The following is a 19,245-nucleotide window of genomic DNA, read 5'->3' as shown; positions in this document are numbered from 1 at the left end:
AAAAGAATAAATCATCAACTTAATGTTAAGAGAAAATGTAATCAGGAACTGATAGGGTAACTAGAATTTAGGTGAACACAATAAACCCGTCACAGCAGATGTTACTTTTGTGGGAATCTATTTGATCTGGGAACGTATCAGATTAACTCCTTCAAGGATTACAGCTTTAAACTATCCATTACACACGTGAGCTTCCGCAAAACCAGCCACACCTTCATAAATATATATATTAATTTACATTTGCTTTTATGTAGCAGAGGCTTTTGTCCGAAGTGAAACAAATAATCAAATTGTCAAGAAGTCGACTAGACGTAAATACGGCTAGGCTGAGCTTCCAGCGAACGCCCAGCTACAAGCGTGAGCAGAATTTGAGCTGCACTAAGAACAACTAACAAATGACGAACCTAATAAGACTAATCAAGGACCAGCAGGGCAACATTAAGGGCCGTCAGGGAATACTGAGTGCTATCAGGCTAGGAGAGGAATGTCTTTAGCCGACGCGCCGTTTCTTGAAGGTGAAGAAGGAGTCTCATGAGCCGTTGTGGTTCGGCAGCTCATTCCAGCATCGGGGAACCACACGGTAGGAAGGTCTGGAGTGACTTTTCTCGCGTGCCGGAGGGATCGCTGTAACATTACCTCATATAGGATTCCAGGTTTACCTAAGGACATTCTGGGTAATTTCAGTCTGGCTATTACTTCTGATCTTTTCATGCATACTTCATAATCTCAAAATATGATTACAAATTAAATAACAATAGTTGCCGTTTGTAATTACTGTGTGAGATGTAAGTGGTTTTATTTCCATCGCAGCATAGTAACAAGGCCAGGCCACGGTGTTCTGGCGCCCCCTAGGCGAGATTCTGCCGACCGCCCCCCCGTCCCCCACCTCCAGAGTAGCAGAAAACACATTTTGTCTGTCCATTTCCGTAGCACATGGTATCGGGCTGCTAACTAGCTAGTTTGTCTCTGTTACACAAGAAATGTAGTGGAATATTAAAAGTACTGCAAATAAATGTCACAGAATGCAAGCAAAGGTAGCCTGATATTTTTCACTTGCTCTGTAGCGCCCCCCCAATCTAACTGCGCCCTAGGCAATCGCCTAAACCACCTAAAGGGTGGGCCGGCCCTGTATAATAAGCAGAATGGGTAAAATGATAATTGAGAGTTTTTTATATGAAACAACACAAGCTGAATCCCATGTCAACTTTGCACACTGGAATTCCATTATAGGATATCTACGTCTTATTAACCACACACGTGTGCCTTAATTGAATATATATGTCGGCAAAACCGTTCTCTCCAACTTAGTTGAATCCCTGGAAAATATTTGAGGGGAAGTTAAAACAATTTTTTCCCCCCCCCCCATCCTTTGTAGGCTCATATCTGTCACCCGTGGGATTAATTATCTATAAACTGAGAGCTAAAAAAAAAAACCAAAAATGGAGGGCATAGCTAGGACACTTTGAGAAAGGAAAAAAATGAAAACCTTAACGAAATCCTGGTCGAGACTGAAAGCGAAATGACAGTTTAAACATTATACAGAGTTCAGCACGCTTCATGAAAATTTAAAGCAAGATGCCGAAGGCTAAAATGTCAAGGGAATGAATCAAAATGTACATAATCCTTTATTCTGAGAAGCGACTGGCAGATATACAGAGATAGCCCATGCACTGGGTCAGGGTTAGCTGAGGTTTGTGTGTCAACACGTCTGAGTGGGCAATTCTTCGTAGCCTTTTGGTTCCCATGAGTTTCTGTACATAGCCCTCTGCACTCGTTCAAAATCCGAACCATACTGACAGTACGTAGCATTTTAGCCATAAAGCGCTATGCAGGTAAAGTCCAGCCAGATGAGCAGATGAATGGAAATGATGTAGGCCAGACTGGACAAGTGTAGAGGAGAGCTGGTTTGGGGCCAAAAACTGATCCTGCTAAAGTTTCCTTAAATTGTGGCTGCCGGGTTGATTAAAGTCTTGACCGCTCTCAGTTTGTCTGGCTTCCCTTCGGTATTTACTGCGTTTCCTTGGAGGACGGCCAGAGATGACAAAATCTGAGAAGCCAAAAATGCTTAGCCAGCGCTGAAGGAGTCGCAATGGGATGGCTTAGTGTAAAATCCGCAATTCATCCATTGCTGCAAGAATGCAAGGTGGCCTTTTTCATACCCTGAGCCTCCTCGGTTGCATGACACCGTAGAAGCCTTTCCCTGGTCATCAGCACCTACTCACGTAAACAGACATCCAAATTATTTTTAGTGTATACTTTTATAGAACTTTACGTCAACGTACATTCAAACCAAGAGCCATCTAGTGCATGTATAGTGCAAATGTAAGCTAATAATGACAGCTCAGAGCTATTTATTGAGCTCATGACAAGATAATGACGTGTTGTGGGATTCCTACACGCTATGCCGTTTTCTCGATTTTACACACACTGCCGGTATTTTCTTGAAAGAGGTCGTATTTATTTGGTTCCATCAGCAGATACGTCCTGCATGGCAGAGAGGATTCCCAACCGGATGGTACGAAGGTAGCCCTACCCAGCTACTTATTATTATAGTATTATAGAAAATTGATAAATGTGCAGAGTAAGAGAGAGGAGAGAAAATATTTGGTATGATTTTAGATATGATTATTCATGTAGTGTGTTACTTAGTGCTTGATTTGTTATTCAGGCCTAATTATGGTCACACTACCTTGGATGGGGTTAGGAGGGAAACAAATAGATCATGTGAGAGACTGGCAACCCTTTGTGATGGCAGAGGACTCCTATACGTCCCTTATTTGATCTTCTCTTTGTCCCGTTGTCCCCCTATGCACCTGTCCCCTACTTTGTAACTGTAGCACAAGAATTTTACTGTGTCCCTTGATGTACATGACAAGAGAACCTGAAACCGATTCAGGGTATTTACAGTAGTACAGAGTGTGAAGAACGTAGGTGGACACATCCTCTCTCACTCACTCTGTTACCGTAACTTGTTGAGTAAATGTCCCTGTTATCACACGTCTTTGTAGCCAGTTCAGTCAAAACTGTGCATTTATTCAATATATTAGAAGCACTTGGCAACACGCTATAAGGAACAGAAGCGATGAAAACATTGTGACATGTGAGCTGACATTTGACATACTCCACCATAATATTTATTATTGTTATGTTTTTCATGCGTGGAATTAGTCATATTTCTTACAGCGCAGCCTGGTGATTTTCCTTCTGGACACTGCAAATTGCATTTTGATATGACTCTTTGGTTTTACATAATAAGATAAATGCACAGCCTTAGTAAACCGGGCCTATGTAGGATTTATTTATTTTTTTATTATAATCAGGAAGGCAGATGGGGTCATTAACTATAAAAAAAAAAGAAAATGATTTTTAAACGATCCAGGCAAGTTTGTGTATAATTGTTTTCCAGCGAACCGATCTTTTAGCGAAATATTATCAGGAAAAGCAGTACATCTACAGTAGTATAATACAATGCACGTGTATGAGATAAAAGTACCCAAATTAAAAGTAGCCTAAAAGCATAAAATCATTAAAATTTTAATTCACCGATTATATCAGTAGTTATCGAAGTGCACAGCGTTAATGGCCACACCCTGAAGGTACACAATGGTTTCCATATCAGATCTACAGACCACTAGACAGATAAATGGGTATATTTTTGACTTTTGAGTTAATATTACACTTCTATGGTACTTGATGAAATGTGAAATTTTTTTCTTTGTGAACTAGTTATATTTATAAACCAGTGTAAACCAGTCCTCTATAAAGCTGCTTGACAACGCGGTGTTTGATGTTCGTGATTTGTAAAACCATACCCTTCCTGTGAAAAATATTTGTATTTTTCTTTGTGAGAACATTCACAAAAAATTACTTAGTGTGGAATTCTTGGTAGAATTGTTGTTTTAGTCTTTAAAGTGGATAAATGAATAAATATTAAATGTGATGTGTGACACAACAAAGGAACTGTATTCCAGGTGTTATAAATTATTGTATTTCCCTTTTTCGAGCACATTAATTATATATGCAGTATTTGCCTAAATGTAGCAATTATTTCAGCTACTGCAGGCGCATATCTTTTTGTTGAGGAGACACAAAGAAATCTCTGCTCGTCAAATCAGCAAAAATGTTTTGGATTTTCACCATCTGTAATGTGTTTTTGCCCAAGGCTCGGGAAAACGAACGAAGAAACTGCACCTGCCAATTAAATAAAATGTGACATGAAGGGGTGTTCTCCTGGACAACACTATCCAGGCCGGTGTTTATCCTCGCAAGGCAAAAAAAAAAGCTAGCCTCATCCGTATACAGCCGTGAGTTAATTGCCTGAGAGCAGTGACAATACCGTCTCTTTTTTTTCAAGAGAAAAATACTTGCACCAAGAAATAAATCTCCACCTACAGATTACCACCAGCACCGGGCTTTGTCAAAGAGTCTACATCCCCTTTTTTGTGGATAACCTTGTGGATTATCGCTCATGTGTGGTACATAGTACACTGTCTCCGGGTCCTGTGGACCGAAAAAATATGAAGGACCCCTGAATCCTCCTAGCCAAGATTATGTGCTACCCACAGACTTAGCAATGCAGAGTGCTGGCTACCGATCCCATCCCATCTACAGTAGTGTGCTGTTTGAATAGCTACTCTTGGATTAAGGCGGATTTTCGTAATTAACTTTCTCATCAGTATGTGCTTCTGAAGATGCACTGGCCACAAGTGATCGCAACTGGCGTCTTGTCTGGGGGGCGTGAGCCAATATTACACTGACAACAGAGCACCACAAATCATCCACACTTGAGTCCTCTCCATCATACGTCATTCTGGAAGCACTCGCCAGTTGGCTGCCCTAATTCCCAGCAGTTTCCTGACTCAGGCACTACTGGGCGGAAAACCTAGCAGTGCGGCTGGGGTACTGCGCATCTTTGTCTTGTCCAAGCAAAATTACGTTTTTGTGACATATCACCACAACCTAAGAATAAAGTTCTTATTATACTGTGCGGTATGGTGCGTCACTTCCACATGCCACACTCAATCGACATCTCTAAAAACGATTGACCTAAAATAAAATCTGCATTTCAACATATCAACCTCAGATCAGTGTTACGAAAAAATGACAGTGCTGACTCACAAATTTCGCTGAAAGACATTGTTGTTTTTACGTAATATTATGACTCAGTTGGGTTGGCGCCTCATCCAGGATTATCCCCTGCCTTTCTGGGAGAAATTTTGTATCCCGATGACCCTGCATAGGACAAGCGGCTATAGAAGATGGATGGATGGACTCAGTATTAACGCTAAAATTACCTGAGCAGCACTGAGCGTTTGGTGCATATTTTATATTAGATTTTTCTATTCTGATCACAGTCAGATATTGAATAATGTTGCTCCCTTTTTAATCTGTAAAACATCAGTCTGGCAGACCATGTAAAGTCCATTGCGTTTTTTTCCTGGGGAAATTTAATGTCAATTTTTGTCGCATTATGCAGTATGTCCATCTGTGCGCTGACAAATTTTAGGGGTGCACAAGTTTGAAATGGGGAATACGAAATAAATATTAGCTATTTCATAATTTTTGTGTAAGTCATTAGTTTGTCACTTGTAGCGTTGACTGATGTATTAGGTGTGGTATTTATTGTTGTCTACCTAATATTTAATAATAATACTAATTATCATTATTATTATTATTTAGTAGAAGAACACAGATTCATATTGGTCACATTGAAACATGGTTTCGCGGAATTACTAATTGCATGTAACATTTCTCAAAATAATGACCAATCACATAGCTGCTCCAGGCCACTTTGTTTAATTTCATGCCGAATCCCCCCCCTCCCCCATCTCCCCAGTGGGGGGCACATAGCCTTGGTTTTCTGAAATCAGGAGAAAGGATGAGAGGTGGTTTTTGTGGTGATTTTTTTTTTTTTTTTTTTTTTACTAAACGTTAAAAAATTCAATACAGTTTACAAGACTTCATAATTAAATGTCACAGTTCAGTGGTGCATAACATTACACGACTCCCCAAGGTAGACCTTCTTTTGACAGTGTTTCTCAACCCAGTCCTCAGGGACCCCCACACAGTCTGCATTTTTGCTCCCTCTCAGTTCCCTGCCAGCAGTCCACATTTTTGCTCCTTCCCAGCTCCCTACCAGACAGCCCACATTTTTGCTCCCTCCCAGCTCCCTACCAGACAGCCCACATTTTTGCTCCCTCCCAGCTCCCTACCAGACAGCCCACATTTTTGCTCCCTCCCAGCTCCCTACCAGACAGCCCACCTTTTGTCTCCCTCCCAGCTCTCCCAGACAGTCTGCTTTTTTGCTCATTCTCAACTCCCAGTCAGACTGTCCACATTTTTGCTCCCTCCCAGCTCCTTGAAAGAGAGTCCACATTTTTGTATATGTGTGTATATGTGTGTGTGTTTGTCACACTGGAAAATATATTTGTGATCAAATAAATTAATTGTGTGTTAAACAACAACAATATGATATGGAGAACTGAATACGGAGCAAACAGCTGAATGTCAAAAACACAAGTGAAAAATGTGCATCCCTCTTGCGTGACTGCTTACTCAGTGCAGGGTCATGAGGATGTTGGATCCAGTCCCAGACTACATAGGACAGGGTGACGGGGCGCATCATGAAGGGGATGCCAGTCCATCGCCGTATGGAGTGTACTCCCACAAACGGCAGCATTTATAGAAAATCAAAAGAAAAACATTTGTTTGCAAGCCTGCAGGCATATTCGCTGCTTTGGGTTTTGAATTTGCCATTAACTGTGAGTTAAATATTTAACAAGGTGACATCACAAAATGGAAAGTGACACGTTTGAGATGGTTGTACAAAGTCCATGCTGTACTGTACTGGGCCTTTCATAGCGGCACGTTTGTGAAGTAGCGATACAACATTTTACTCAACGAATATTTTTTACTCAATATTTTACTCACTACTCATCTGAAAAAAAACGTAAAACAGACATTTTGACATCATCCTCTACATTTCTGATATGACGTGCGGCAGCGACAGAAAACAGCAGTACATTTGCTCCATTGTTGTTCTAGTGTTCAAGTGCCTTAAGAGAACAGCTAGTGTACCCCCCCCCCCCCCGCCCCCCGTGCCCCCAAAGTCAGTTTCAAGGCGTACAAATCCAGAATGACCCGTATGACCAGGCATCAAAAATCCAACAACAGTTTGTGTAAGTGCAAACAACGTTGACAGTACTTACATCAATCACAGAGTTCATTAGTCAAGTCGTTAGTTGTGTTTCTTGGGTAAATTGCTGCTTCACTTTAATAGAATCTAGTAAACCGCATACACTATTGATTACTCCTGCTGCCAATTAATTAGCCTTATAAGCATTTTGGCTACTAGGAAAAGTGTTAATGGCTTGTTTGCCACTTAAGACTGTCCTCTGGATTCATTAGGTCTCGTCCAGAAAGTAAGATGGACCCCAATAAGCAAGTAAATTATACTGACATTTTACACTTCATAGTAAAGTGACACCATCCATCCTGATTGCCTTTTATGCCTTTTAGTATTTCTTCGCAAATTCTGAAACTGAACGAATCGATTCTGCGCCAATTTTTTCCAAAATAGGACGACAATTGTTCATGTTATGTCACTATTATTTGGGATTTTGACTGCAAAGTCTTGCCGCATTTCTGATAAAAGTCAAACCTTTTGCCTCGATAAAAATGTTTAATTTGTTTTGCAAAATGCACGTTCTATCGTTCATTATATTCACACTAAGTGCGTCGCTTTAAGAATTCCTGTGACATTATTGAATGTGTCTGCAGCCGTGTTTTGTTTGCAGAGAATGTGCAGATCCCTAGGGCCAAACAAAGCAGCGTGCCCAACTTCATACCAAACGAGGGGGGGGGGGGGGGGGGCAGTTTAGTACAGATAAACACCAGTGTCAAATAATTCCCTCCTGCCACTGATTCCCCATTAATACAAGTTGTCTTATTTGCATTAGCTATGTATAATAAACATTCACATTAAAATCTTTTACCATGCTTGAAGCTACTTTTAGACTTTGGCGTGTTGTTGACGTGGGACACGCATCCTATGATACTTCTTGCTGATTCCACCCTTTGGTTGTCATTTGTAAATTCTCTCAGGGGCATCCATCCATCCATCCATCCATTTTCTAAACCGCTTATCCTACTGGGTCGCGGGGGGTCCGGAGCCTATCCCGGAAGCAAAGGGCACGAGGCAGGGAACGAAAATTGTAATTGCAATCGTAATTTCAATCGCAAGATAATTATGGAAGAGGAAAAGGAATTTATTTAAATAATTCAAACCAAATAAGTAAAAGTGTTTTGTTTTGCAAATAAAGTAGCAAGATCGTCAAAGTGCGACACCCATATATCTGTTTTCAAGTTTAAGCAGTTTTGTGGAAGTTTGTTATTCATGACTGCTAAGTGGTTTTCATCACCATCCATCTATCCATCCATCAAAATCGAAATAATAGGTTTTTATTACATTGTGAGGTACATTTGCTCCCCGCATTGCAATTTAAACATAATCCACAACACACACACATACACACACTCACAGGGTGACCTTTGCAGAAAATAATTGACATTTTCCATTGGCAGCTAAACAAACCAACCTTGAGCATGGTATAGCTACTGTACAAAGTTGCCTCGATTAACAGCAAACCGATTGCCTTTTGCTTGTCTTTCCTATCCTAAATTACAACCTTGGCAAACAACAGGAATTCCACCGGCAGCGCAGTGAAATCTTGCCCCAGAACACGCCTCGCTGATGCAGGCAGCTGACGCAGAGGTGTTGGCGTTGACCTCCCCCTGTTTAACCTTAACACCATGTACCTCCAGAGGGTCACCGGCACTGTCCCTCCCCCCAGATCTGCCATCTGTCCCCACGTTGTGCACCCCGAGTGCATGAAATGCACAATAACATGCTAGGCGGAGCACGAAGCCCCACATGCGCATATTTAGTTGCGCCGATATGTAGCCAGCAAGACAAGTATTTTATTATAAATTGGGCCATGCAATCTTATAATTAAGGAGCAGCAGGCCCCCCCCCCCCCCCTTGCTGAGCCAATGGGTGATTTCAGCTGCTAAATATCGAGGCATGAATTAGAATTATTCAAACCTTCTAGTGCAATGCCTGCTACCAAGACATAGGCTCATGATTGACATCAGGGACATTGTTAGACTACTCCTAACCCTCCTAAAATGTTTTTTCCACCCCCCACTCTCAGCCCCCCTATGCATTCATCTGTAACTATGCTCCTAATTTACATAAACAAAACAAAAAATATTTTTTCTGAGTCATGTTCAGTTCCCTAGTCCTTATATGGGAATAATAACAAACATTTCTTCCATAAAAGAAAACAAAATAAAAATTGAATTCGCTAATAAAAAAAGTCCCATCGCTGATATGAAGCATGTCAGTAATGCGGCGGTCTGAAGATGAGGTGATCTGGCTTGACGTCGCATGAAGCGCATATGCAGAAAGCGTGCAGCCATGCAGATCCGCCGCCACCGCATTTAATGAACTGCATGCATATCAATGGATCATTTTCTGGGGAACACTGCCCCCCCCCCCCCACCCCCGTCTCCTCAATCTCTTGGGCTGATCGCAGCTGGAGAGGAGAGTCGGAAACTGATGACCTGTCCAGATGAAGGCTTTTCCCCGCGGAATCGGAAATGTACAGACAAGTCAGAGAGCAAATGGGATTTGGGTAACAAATACGGCCAGGGCTGGCTGTTCGCCTTCGTGTTGCTGCTGTTTTATGGGCTCTGACTGGCTTCAGCAGGAAGGTGACAGGGGTACTGATAAGAGCCTGTGAGCTGATGACCGCGCTGTAGGCTGCGATTGTCTCTGTCCTGAGTTGCGCTGTATGTGAAGAAGCCAACAGATCAGGATGGTCCTCCTCCTTGTATGGAAAGGGGCCTCTTCAATGGACTGAGCCCCTTACAAAGGCCTTTAGACTGTGTTTACCATAAAAAAATGAACCAGAGTTCTGGGTTTGTTATTAGGATGCTGAGAAGGATTTGCATTCATCCATGTTCTGAAACCACTGGTCCTATTCAGGGTCACAGAGCGTCCAAAGCCTGTCCTGGAAGCTACGGGCATGAGGCAGGGAATAACCCGGCATTAGTGCCAGCCCATCGCAGGGCACACTCACACAGCATTCACACCCTCACACAAGCACACCTACGGGCAATCTGGTAACTCCAATCAGCCTCCGCAGGCTTTTGGACATTGGGGGTAATCCGGAGAACCCAAAGGAAGCCCCACAACAAAATGGGGAGAACTTGCAAACTCCACACACGCACGGAACCCTGGCAGAGACTCGAACCCGGGGCCCAGTGGTGTGAGGCAACAGTGCCAATCACTGCACTACCATGCCACCCATATTTTGAATATTATTTGTACGTATATATTCACAAAGCTTATTGATTTGATTGAAGAGACTAATAATTTGGAGCCTGATATTGTCCAGTGTGTGCAAATACCCTGAGATGGACGCGGATTACGTGAGAACAGTTTCCCAATGTTGAGATTACAACTGATAACGTCACAAATAATACTGAACTTCATGCGAATCCACGTTAAAAGAATTTAAACAAACACAGACTTTTTAAAATTATAGTAAAGATGAAGATGAGTGATTAATATTCGGTACAAAAAAACTGCAGGGGCCAAAATAAATAATGATTAATGATGCTAGGGGCAGTTACTGCGGACCGCGTGGACTCGAGACCCGTTTACTGCCATACAGCTGCGAGCCTGACGGAGTACGTGACCACGTGAATGACGCTAGCTATGGCTAAAAAAGAAGGAAGCGTGTCTAATCCCACGCTGAGCCGTTTACTGCGGCATTTCCGGAAGCGAATCAAGCGGCTGATGATAAGTGGGGGAATTTATCAAATTGCCCTCCAAACTCGACGCCGTTCCCACTCAAATATCGGCGCTCTCTGGAAAACACAAAGAGACCGACTCCCATAACATAATGAGCATTTACCGAGTTAATATGCGCTTAAACATCAAAGTCACTGTATCGTCGGGTTTAATTTTATCTTCATTTAAATGAAGACGTTCCTTGGTATGGACACACAGAATAATGAAATGACATCCTCTGTATCTGCTGCTCCCCTGTCACCAGCCTCTAATTGTTATTCAGTGTCTCACAGCATAGCTGCCAGATTAATATCAGGCTAATAAAAACAAAGATACTTAGATATGTTTATCTTACAGTCGCGGTGGCGTTTTCAGACACTAGAGAGAGCCTGTTCGTAAATCGCATACGTGTTTCGTCGTCGCACTTTTTGGCTAGCGTGACGACAAACGCTCCTCTGTGTCTCGGAGTGATTCTGTGAATTTCTGTACAACCCCACGATATCTGAATCCCAGACACTGGAGTAAGTGGGACTGTATGTTAATCAATGGCACTATCTGCGTCCTGTTTATCTCCGAAGGCTTCTCCAGCTGCTTACAGCCAGGCATTAAGTTAAAACACCTAAACTGCAAGACGGCATCTTCACGCCGATCATCTCGCATATATAAGGAGTTGATATGTATAAACCCTATTCCGAAATTGCAAACAATGGACTTACTGTTTATTGGATTAATAGAATAAAGTGCACTAATCCCGAATGCAGTTTTTAGTTGAAAATCGTAAATTGGCTCCAGTTGTCAGTATGGTTTCAATTTCAAGTTAACATCTAATTCTTTAGGTCCTAAGTAATGTATCTGAATGATTGTCTAAACCTTGGCAAAGAATTATATTAAGATTGAGCAAAATAAGATATTATCCTGTACTGATGATTATGCTTAGAACATTAAGAAGAACCACTGAGAACATCCTGACATGAAGCATCACAGGAACGGCACCGTGAGGGCGGTACGATCGGCGGAATGCCGCATCTGCGCGGAGCTTCCTGACCTGCAGTCCATCTACAGCAAGCGCTGCTGGACCAAGGCCAGGAACCCAGTGAAGGTTCCCAGCTAGACAAACACTGAACACTTTTCTCTGCTGCGGTCAGGGAAGTACTTCTGCTCCCTGAAGACCAACGCAGAGTAAGGAGATGTTTCCTCTCGCACGAACCCTCAACCAGGGCAACACCTAGGACTGACTTGGCTGTTAACCACCCTCCCCCTACACACAAATATATTAACCATTTATCACTTATGGAATTACCTCTTATTTCTGCACATATGTGTAACTTAAATCTTATACATGCACATCATTTTAAAACTCTTATGCGTAAATTCCTTATTCTCTAATTGTAAAATTACATTCCACTGCAATCCAAACAGTGTATGACTGATATGTGATGAATAACATTTGAAATCAATGGAACAGAAGGCTATTAAACAGCCTTTAAGATTAGCTTGTAAAGGCCAAGGATAGAAAATGTAGCAGATCTTATTCCTGCTAGTACAAGCAATTAGTTGAATGAATGGCATTCTAGTCAGTGTTATTTACTGGTGGATTTAGCTATGGGCAACTTGGGCACCTGCCTGGGGTTGCATCTTGCTGGGGTGGCATGGGGTGCCCACAGAAAAAAATCGGTTGTGACATTTGCACAGCTGGTTTTCTGTCGCTCACATGCACGTGCCGTCAGTGGTGTCCTGTCACTGTGTCGGTCAGTTAACCTTGTCGGAGTCGGCGATCTGATTCTAGTCTGTGCTCTAGGCAGGCTGCCACTCAGAAGTACGAGATGGGGAGGGGGGCAGGGCTGGGGTAAAAACAGGCTGCCCCACTGGAAGCTAGAGGTGGGGGGAGCGGGGAAGTCTATCAAATAGCCCAAATAGCCTTTAACTTTGTACAGTACTGATGCAATTAGAAAAATCTATTTTAAATTGATCATTATTTATTATATAATTTCAAGTTATTTTTATAAAAATGTCAGTTACTGACAGTTACCCAATTTTTGTTGGCAAGGGGAACCACGACCACTATTTTTATATTATTATTATTATTATTATTATTATTATTATCTGTGATGGATTGGCGTCCCTTGCTGAATTCTTCCCTGCCCTGCATCTGTTTCTTGATAGGCTCCAGACCTCCGTGACCTTGCACAGGACAGGCGGTTATGGAAGATGGATGGATGAGGATGATGATGATTATTATTATTGTTGTTTTTATTAAAAAATAACAACCCTGCCGCTGTAGTTTTTATTATCTGGTGATAAGTCAATGCCAAAATTGCATGTCTGCTAATGTCCACTACGGCTACTGCAGTTGCCTCTCAATAAGCTTCATTACGGCCCTAAGAACGATCAGACCAAAGAACGATCAGACCTAAGAACTATCAGACCTTTCTCAATAGAACGTAACTCAACGGATGACTGTATTTTAGGGTAACGATCATAAAATGTGTAAGACGTATGTCTTACCAGTATTCTCAAAAGTGAACTCATAATAGAGCTTAAAACTATTAATTAGAATTCTCACTTTGGTTCCCAGTTTGTTTAATTAAATAACAGCTGAGTTATTTATATCCTTGTCTAACACGCTATATTCAGGGTGCTAAATATACTTAACAAATTTCACTCGGAAGACATCTCACTTTTATATACATAGGCTTGTACGAAATCCTTATCCACAGCCAAAGCGCAGCCTAACTTTGTTCTCCGACAGCTGTTTTGTTTTGCGATTTTTCTGGGCAAATACATATTTTGCAAAACTGCCATTTTGCAAAGGAATACCGAAGAAAACAAGCTGACAAGTAGATATCCAACTGTCTTCTAGAAACATCTGCTTCTACATTTTGTTTCTTTTCGATTTCCGTCTACAGGCATGAGTTAATCGGGACGAAGGTCAGCTAATGGGTAATGTTTGTTGCCGAGGTCTTCCTGCTCAGAAGCCTCAAGGAGAACACCATGTCCTACAGCGCTTGGGTTAGCACTACCTGTCTTTCCAAGAAAGGGGGAACGACGTGTGGCGCTGCGAAGTATTTTTCCACTGTCCGGCCCCATCGCTGTGCTGGGAGTTAGCATGCTTGCTCAGTTTACGGCTGCTGCTTAGCTGCATAAACAGCTGGTTGAGGGAAAGAGGGTTTTCTCTGTCTGCCCGTTTCGCTGATGAAGACGGGCAACGTGTCCGCTTCACGGAGGATGGCAGGGCATGTGTTGGCTTGCAGAGGGGATGCCCTCAGGCGAGCCTGTTAGGTGCCTCGCACTCGGAACTGGGGCCAGCATGCTCGGAGCAGGATCCACGACAGAATTAGGGCATATCCCACTGCCTCCAGGTACCCAGAGGCTGGGATTGAAACCTCACTCAAACTGGCAATTCAGAGAGCAGAGTCACATCCCCTCTGTCCACCTGATAAGATCGTGTTGTCCACAGACAGCCCACATTTTTGCTCCCTCCCATCTCTCTGTCTGATTTTTGAGCTATAATTTCAGTTTTTCCTTCCTTTGTGCTAAATAACTTCAGTCCAAATTCCATGATCAGATATTTAATCAGTTGCTCCAGAAAGACTCTTACATGCACATATCATATTACACCAGTGATACACAAAATTTCATTAAGGATGCAGATACAGTCAGAGTCATTCCGTCTAGTAAATGTGATCAGTAGGTGGCTCTGGAACATTTGCTCACTTTGTCTTTTTTTTTTTCAAAGCAGAATACAATTGTGACTCAATAATATCGTTGCCCAAGGGTAAAACAGTCTCCACCATCGATGGGCTTAATGACGTTTGTCTTGCAAGCCGCCCTCTGCTGGCCGCTTACATCCCATTAGATAATATTGCTATACTGTAACAGTTTCTATCAGTCAGAAATGTGTCACCCCTGCACTGCCTATTAGTTGCATGCATTTGATGTGGATTTTTGGTTGGGATGTCTTTCCAGCTTCATTAACATAGCCCCGTTGACGATGTACCACTGTTTTTATTTCAAATTCTATGCTTATAGTAATAATACAAATATTATTTATTATCGATATTCTCTACCTGACTAAACAATCGTGAAACAAACAGCCCTGTAACTACCCCAGCTAACGCCCGTAGTCCACGTGTGCCAGACAGTGTAATTGTTCTCCCAGCCAATCGATACCACACTTAACAAACAGTGCTCCTATAGCCCATAGATTGTTACCAAAGAGGTTGTTTGCGAGGCTATCAAGAGAAATCCATCTCTTTGGTTTTATGTCGAAGGAGACAGGAGTAGAGGACACTGACAGAGGGTTCTGCCTGTCCCTGTGCTTTCCCGGCATGGACTCTGCCTTGCTTTACACAGCAGAGACGATGAAGCTGGGGACTGGCCTCTGGAGATGCACTCAGGTTTGCTGCGAATGCACTTGTTCCTAAATCGCTATGGAAACAATTACAATATAGGTCCTTTTATTATGTCAGAGAACGTGCCTTTGTATAGTAACTCCTTTGTAAAGGGCTGAGCTTGAGTTTAGGGTTAGGTGCGGGATTAGGCTTGCATGAATGAGCAGCAGTGTCCCAATTTTGAGCACGGCTGTAGTGGCTGCAGTTGAATCACTCTCCTGGTCCTGTGTGTGTCAGTTTGTGTTTTCTCCCCGTGATTGTTTGGGTACCCAAATTCTTCCCGTAGTCCAGATCCATGCAGCTTTATTTACCTTTCGATATTATCTATTTAATTATCTAATTTTATTGTTTCAAAAAGATAGTCCTGTTCGTTGTTCTTAAACCTTGGCCGAGGAACGTGTACAACAATTCCAGTATGCTTGTAGTTCTGTGCCTGTGCAAGCCGCAAAAGTTACATTTCAATTCAATTCAATTCAATCAAATCCAACTCAATCAAATCCAGTTCATTTAATCTAATTTCAATTCAATTTAAATTCAATTCGATTAAATTCAGCTAAGTGGATTAGTGTCTAAATTAGCCTAGAGTATGGGTGTGTACCCTGCAGTGGACTGGCATCTCCTCTAGGGTATCCCCTGCCTAGTCCCCTGTACTTCCACGAAAAGACACCAGCACAAGGGCTGCTTTTTCCTAGCAACCGATGTTCATTTGGAAGGTAGATCAGCGTAAGTATTTCTGCACCCTATTGGACAGCTCTTTTAATGAGTCCTGCAGGCAAACTTTTGACAAATGGGTTCTAAGATGTTCCTTGAAGGCATCTAAGGAGACTGCTGGATGATGAGCAGGTAGAAAAAGAAGCCGAACACACAAGCTGAGTTTAGCGATCAGCAGACGAATTTTAATTAGCGAAAGAACACGTCCCTGGCCGCTTATCGTGGTTTGGTGTGTCGTGACATTTAGGTATGCCATTTAAGTGGCATTTTTTGTAGTCCGTCTGTTCATCTCCATGAATTCTGGAGTACAACACGGTCCGGTATGATTTTAATAATTTGTCTTTAACAAACACACTGAAGGCAGCTTTGGCGTAAACCAGAAAAAAATCTAAAATGCCGATGGCATTTCTGGACATTTGCTAGCCGCCATTCTTTGTCCGTGGCCATGCAGCTGCGGCTATGAGTTCACTGTTCCCTCTACTGGTTCTAGGCCCAGCATTAGCACGTCGCTGGTTCACTCCGGTTCCCCGTGTGCGTGTGCCGCCTGGCGATAAAGTTCCGTGTCTGCCGTAATCGCTGCATCTCCCAAGCAGACAGGAGCTCTGGGCCTTTAAAAATGCCAACCTTCACGCAAAGATCTCGACGGCGTTCTCAAAACGAGAAACTTCAGGGCAGGACGGCTGCTTGCGTAGTTGCTGACATCTGGAATTTTAGTTTTTTTTTTCTGTTTTGACATTTTACCAGACGTCCAGAAATAGACTGTATCTACTTCCACTTAACGTGCATCATAAAATGCGACCTGCATGCTGAAAGAAACCAAAGTGCTAGAATGATCCACATAAAAGACATTGACCCCACGCTCTCGTTCACGTCAGCAAGGAATATTCTTGTATCCCTATCCTTACGCATTAGCAACGGCCTCCTAGATATGGCTGGCCACGCCAAGATCATGAAATGGTCCGGAAAGGAAAGGAAATCATTAAGTAAGAGGTGACCAAAGGCTAAGGTTAACCTAATGTTATTTTATTAGCTATTTTCCAGCAATGGCAAAAGTTCTCCTTCATTATAATAAGCAGATCTTCATCCCTCAGACACATTTATTTATATAAACACCGTGGGTATTCCACATCAGCACATTTCGCTTACATGAATAGGGAAAGCCGAGTTTTCTCTGCTGACGGCAGTTTATAAGTCTTTTATGCTAACCCAAAATAATATAAATAGTTCATTTTGCATTAATATCCATCCATCCATCCATTTTCCAAACCGCTTATCCTACTGGGTCACGGGGGGTCCGGAGCCTATCCAGGAAGCAATGTGCACGAGGCAGGGAACAACCCAGGATGGGGGGCCAGCCCATCACAGGGCACACTCACACACCATTCACTCACACATGATTTTGCATTATTATTTATAATAAATATATGCATAAGCATGGTCTTTATATTAGAAAATAGTTCATTAATCATCTAAAGCAGAATAAAAAATAACAAGGATTTTGCTTACTCATTTTTTTTATTGTCACGGGGAAAAGGATTTCTTCCTGTGTTTTGGTCGTCATCAAGCCATTTCAGCAGATAGTGATTCATATAAAACACAATGAGAAGTGAGCTGTACCTGTAACAAGCCACACATGATTTACAGTACTTCTGATAGTATTTGTGGCAGCGTGATCCATTGAGGTAAAGAGGAATTTCTGTTTCTAAAAATATTTAATAAATATAATAAGTGACATCATTGTTTTGTGGTGGTTATTTTAACCTTAAAACAAAGTTAATGATCTACAGTAATTGAATTTACATATCATATTATTATGATAAGCCGTTGCTCCTTTGTACAAAGTTAATGTTTTTCACCTAAAACCCTTTTAGATTAATTATCAAAGTGTCCTTCACCTCACAGCAACACTAAATCGTTCTCTATTCCTGTGTATGACAAAAGTGGGTCATTGTATTTTTCTTTGCTGCTACTTTTGCTGCTGTGTTCAATGGCAGTTGTTCACCATCATACCATGCCAAATATCATTAGGCCACCATTTGTATGTCTCCTTCTAGAATATATCTGTACAAAAGTCACACTTACATATGTATTGACGTAATTTGCATATACAAGAAGCTAAAGATGACCGAATCTGACATTTAATAAATGCAAGCACCATTGTGTATGAAAAGAAAAAGAAAATCTCATTGGCATAACAGTGGAATTGCTCTTCTTATGTGCATGATAGATTGTATATTTTAGCCTTAGAAACGCAATAAAAAGTGCAGACTGACATTCAACAGACATGCCAGTATCAGGAGAACAGACACTGAACAATGTCCTCTATATATCCGAAGTCATGAATATGTCATAAACATATTTGTAATCATATGTGTCTGCAAGCACCAGTTCCAATATGTATAAATCAGTGACAGGACTGCAGTCTACAACAAATGCTCTTTGCATGGCTTTACACAAATACATACTAAATAGCTTAAATAGTCAACTTACAACACAGAAAAAATAGATGCAGAGAGAGATAACTCATAATTTAGGCTCTGATTAGGGCAGAAATGACATTTCTGCACAACACTCAGCTATGAAATACATTTTTAAAATTCAGTATCATTTATGTTACTGAGCTTAAAATACATTTATTTTTTTCTATTTCTAAGTCATTTTCTAATTTGTATGTTAAGTATCATTTGAATATATTCCTTAAATTAAACGAACCAGAACTGTCTGCTTTTTGCAGGTGGTTCCTTGGATTTTATTTAAATAAACAGGTCAAAGAAAAAAATATCAACCCACCATGCGAAAATCTCAGCAAAACAGTGAACATAAGAGGCTGTGACCTTTCAAAAATCCTCCACTGTTTATGAACCATATTCAGATCAGTTCAGGAACACAGCGCTATGCTACAAAGTGAATGAGGCTGGAATGTAAAACCACAGTTAGTAGAGGATGATAGTGAATTGTTAATGAGTGGTTTTTGGAAATCTTTCAAGGCCACCGTACTGAATGCTCAGTCTTGTGATGAATGACTACCATCATCTTATAATAGGCACTATTGGGACCATGGAAACAGATCACTTTTAAAGATGATCTCTAAAGGGAAAGAATAAAGTTGTCATTACAAAATAGGCAAGATACGAAATGCGATTTTATTTTAATAGTTAATGAGTGCCAAAGATAAATAAATGAACACATAGCTTGCGCAAATAAAAATGCAAATATTTCTAAGTTGTATTAGAAACGTACAATTTCATTACAAAGTGATAATTAAAAAATAATCATGATGTACTT

The 19,245-nt window shown here is 41.5% G+C and overlaps 1 long non-coding RNA gene across 1 annotated transcript; it reads left to right on the top strand.

Annotated features, from left to right (window-relative positions):
* The first annotated feature begins 290 nt into the window (after window positions 1-290).
* LOC125720708 (uncharacterized) lies at window positions 291-13,128 on the top strand. Its single transcript, XR_007385549.1, has 3 exons — window positions 291-580; window positions 11,796-12,037; window positions 13,022-13,128. It is a non-coding gene; the product is annotated as an uncharacterized LOC125720708 (long non-coding RNA).
* The last annotated feature ends 6,117 nt before the right edge of the window (window positions 13,129-19,245 follow it).

This window comes from Brienomyrus brachyistius, chromosome 25, assembly GCF_023856365.1.
Source record: "Brienomyrus brachyistius isolate T26 chromosome 25, BBRACH_0.4, whole genome shotgun sequence".
Classification (NCBI taxonomy): Eukaryota; Metazoa; Chordata; class Actinopteri; order Osteoglossiformes; family Mormyridae; genus Brienomyrus; species Brienomyrus brachyistius.
The sequence above is the reverse complement of the archived record's forward strand: the minus strand, read 5'-3'. Positions and strand labels throughout refer to the sequence as shown.